The sequence below is a fragment of the Physeter macrocephalus genome, chromosome 18 (genome assembly GCF_002837175.3).
Source record: "Physeter macrocephalus isolate SW-GA chromosome 18, ASM283717v5, whole genome shotgun sequence".
Taxonomy (NCBI): domain Eukaryota; kingdom Metazoa; phylum Chordata; class Mammalia; order Artiodactyla; family Physeteridae; genus Physeter; species Physeter macrocephalus.
Genome location: NC_041231.1, coordinates 53,660,230 through 53,664,427, shown reverse-complemented (window position 1 = coordinate 53,664,427; position 4,198 = coordinate 53,660,230).

Sequence of the window (4,198 nt, the reverse complement as noted above, 5' to 3'; positions counted from 1 at the left end):
AGGCTCCGGACGCGCAGGCTCAGCGGCCATGGCTCACGGGCCCAGCCGCTCCGCGGCATGTGGGATCTTCCCGGACCAGGGCGCGAACCCGGTTCCCATGCATCGGCAGGCGGACGCGCAACCACTGCGCCACCAGGGAAGCCCATTTTTTTTTACATTTTATGTAAACGTTGTCATGCTGTTTATGCTCTCAGAATTATTCTTTGGCACTTCTTCCCTGGTGATGTATATAGTTCCAGTTCTTTTTTATTTTCACTGCTCTATAATATTCTGTCATATAAGTATACCACAATTTATTTTTACAGTTTGCAATAGATTCTTGTCTGTTCTCCTTGTTCCTATAATCTTTAATGTCTAATCTACCTGACAGCTGCTTAATGATCTTTCTTAATTGCCTTCTTAGTCAATCTCCTGCCTGGTGCAAGAACATAAGTGGCACCATATTGCCTGTAATAACACTAATTCTCCTATGGCTAATATTTAAGATACTTCACCACATGGTTATTTCAATACCACCATTCTTCCAAATATTTTCTCTATACCTTGGTAAAATCTATTTTATTTCCATTTTTCCAAATAACATCTTCCAAATACCTCACAGAAAACTAGCCACTGGAATAATTTTTTTCTCTTTCTCTCTTTTATCTGTTTCTTTTACTTTAAAACTTGCCTCAAAAATATGGCTTTTCATGACTTTCACCTGATTTAAACCAGTTCCTCTACTTTAATCCCTAACTGCTTTTCTTTCCCACCCCTGCCGACATGCTTTTTACACTAGTGGTCAATCATATTTACCATGTAAATATTCTTCTTCATGAATATGCAGGAAAGTACCCATTCTATTCAATAGGCATCCAGTGGGCATTTGCTGGGGATGGGTGGAATACAAATGTAGATACAGAATAAAACATAGTCCCTGTCCTTGGAGACTCAGACTAATTATATGTCCATAAAGAGGTGATGACAATTCAGCGTGTGAATATCGTTCAGATTTTATGTAAAGTGTTATGGAAGTTTAGACAAAGGCCCCTTTCCCACCTTTGGGAGAAAGGGAAAAACAGATTTTGGGGGTGCTAATAACACACCTGAAATGAGTTGTAAATGATGAATAGCCAGCTAAGGAGATGAAATGGGAAGCAAATGGAAGTCATACTAAGCAGAGGAAGAAATATGAATAAAATCTCATGAACTATAAACCACATTACATATATACAATATGTAGTGGGAATGGCAAGTTTTGAAATTTGAAAGTAAGTTAGTGATCAAATAATACTTCCCTCCTAGGAGTGTTATGAGAATCAATGAGTTAATATATGTAGTGCTTAGAACAGTGCCTGACACCCAATAAATACTCTGTAATTGTTAGTCAAATATTAGAAGGCTTTGAATGCCACATGACAGAACTTGGATCGTGGAGGGTGTTCAGAGGGTTTTAAATAAGAAAATGGCATGGCTCAGTGTTATGTGGCAGCCTGGATGGGAGGGGTGTTTGGGGGAAAATAGATACATGTATATGTATGGCTGAGTCCCTTTGCTGTGTACCTGAAACTATCACAACATTGTTAATCGGCTATACTCCAATTTAAAAAGTTTTTTTAAAAAAAGAAAATGGCATGGTAAGTTTTGCTTTTTAGATAGAATACTCTGAAGGCATCGTGAAGGGATAAGACAGGAGGCAGGAAAATTAATGAAGAGGATGTTGCAGTTTCTATTAAGAGATGGCAAGGCAAGAGCAGAAGTAGTAGCAATGCAGATGAGGAGGAGATGGATTCAACAGTCTTTTAAGCTATTGAATATGGTAATTGAGGAAGAAAAAGGAAAACCCATGATGATAGACTATATGGCTGGAGAGAAGAAGGTGTCATCAACTGAAATGAAGAGATTTTCTTTAAGAAAGTGAAAGCATTTCCTGTGCACTCCTCACTAAACTATGTAATACATGGTTCCCAATACTTTGTATTCTCAACAAGCATGGCTGATTATGACTGAGACTCTGAAACAGTGTTCTCTAACGAGGCATATTATGACATATGACATTAATGGATCATGTGCATTAAAAGCAGTTACAGTGGTGTTCACCAGTAGAAGAAGCATGGTTTTTGGTACTTAAAGAGAAGCAAGCATTAATTTTCAAAAACAAAAACATGCTTCTGACAGTGATTCCTGGATTGAGACTGAAAGCCATTTGTTTTCTGATTGAAAAAATTTTGTCTCCAGAGTACTATACTAATTGTGGCTGTCAGATTCGAGTTCTTTAATTGTTCTGTGAGATGAATACATGCTTTATAATGGCAATTTCATAATTAGTCTTAAATACAATAGGGAATGTTTCATGGCAGCTTCCTAACATGAAGACCAAGGCCTAATTAAGCATTTTAATTCGATAGCCATTAATTCAACTTTCTTTACCTTCTTGTATGTTTACTATGTGCAAGGAAGTGTTTTAGGAAGAGGAGAAACATGCATAAAAAGCAAAAATTCTGTCTTGTATTAGGTCACAAGGCATGCTGGGTAAGAGCCAACTCTGCCTGAATGTGAATCCTGGAGTTGCCACTTATTTAGCTGGGTGTCCATGACCTGGTTAGCTTATACATACAAGCCCATCATTTTTCATGACACACTAGTCATCAGAGACCTTTATCTCTAGAGCAAATAAAACCAGCCAAGTTACATCAGTTACCATGCCTGGAATGTTACCTCTCCAGAACCTGCCTCACTGAGTTATTGTGAGGAGTTAGTGGGTTAAAATAGGAAAGTGCTTGAAATAGTGTCTGACACAAGAGGAAGCACAGTGCGAGTGTTGGTGATCATTATCTTATTCCAGCATTCAGGTACACGGTTCTGGTAGCATCCTGATGGCAGTTCTAGGAACCTCCAGATGATGTTCATCTTGTAGATCCTACATGTGGATGATGCTTTCCTGCCAGAAGGATTGAGTGGCCGCTAGGGAGAAGCTGGCACTTTGCATGGCTTTAAACACCCCAGCCTTGCTCCCACTCATCAGAACTTCTTCCTCCCTTTTAATTAAGGCCTTGCTCAGCATCATTCAGAAAAGTCCCTCATGCTTAATCAGTGACTCATAGTCCAACCATTTGAACAGTACAAATGTTTCCTCTGCAGGAAGGAGCAGATGCTCTGGTGGAAAACAAGAAGGGGGGAAATAAAGCAGGGAGCCTCAAAAATACAGTGGAAGTCAGGACTAAAGAAATTACAAGTTTTCATAGACATGTTAGCTTATACAAGCACCTTATTTTTTCAGGACACAACCATCATCAGAGACCTTTGTCTCCAAAGAAAATAAAACCAGCCAGAGTTGCATCAGTTGCGATCCCTGGGGTATCATGGGAAGCTATACAGGGCAGAAGGCCTCTCTCCAGGTAGCAATAAAAGAGTTATCATTTCACTCTGGTATTCCTCTGGGACCCAGAAAGAAAAAAATAATCTAAGTCTGGCACCTAGGTACTTTCCTGAGTGGGTTGTCATGGCAACAGGATATAGCAACTATTTTCAGGATTCTAGGACCTTGGCAATTCTCATGCATTTCTCTGCCTCAGCTTCTATGTATGCAGAGACATATGGATACCAGAATCAGTGCCAGAATTGAGAAGAGGATTTGAAATTCATGCCAGGATTCCTCTGGGTTACACGGGACCTCAGCCGACCTCACAGAGTTTAGCTTGCTTGGCACTACCGCTGATAGCATGAACCCATCTGGTTCCACTGCCTGCTGGGGCTCCATTGCTCCAGCTGTAAAGTAAAGGGATTGGATTCAGCAAGCGCAAAGGTTAATGTCAGCTCCAGAATGTTTTGAATCTCAGTAATTTATAGACTTTGCTTTTGGAGTTCTCCATGGTTGAGCTTGAATATGCTATTGTAAGAAAAAAAAAATCCTCTTCATTAGTATTATTGATGTAATTATCTACTCTTGATCAAGAACTTCATTGTTGTTCAGGGAATGCAGTTAGCTCATTGTGTATAGTGTACATATTTAAGAAGGCAAGATATATATGTATTGTGTGTGTATGTGTATGAGTATGTGCTCACAGAAGCTTGTGTGCAAGGGTATGAGTGTCACTAGCTCTCTTATAAAAAAAATTAAAGGGCTTCCCTGGTGGCGCAGTGGTTGCGCGTCCGCCTGCCGATGCAGGGGAACCGGGTTCGCGCCCCGGTCTGGGAGGATCCCGCATGCCGCGGAGCG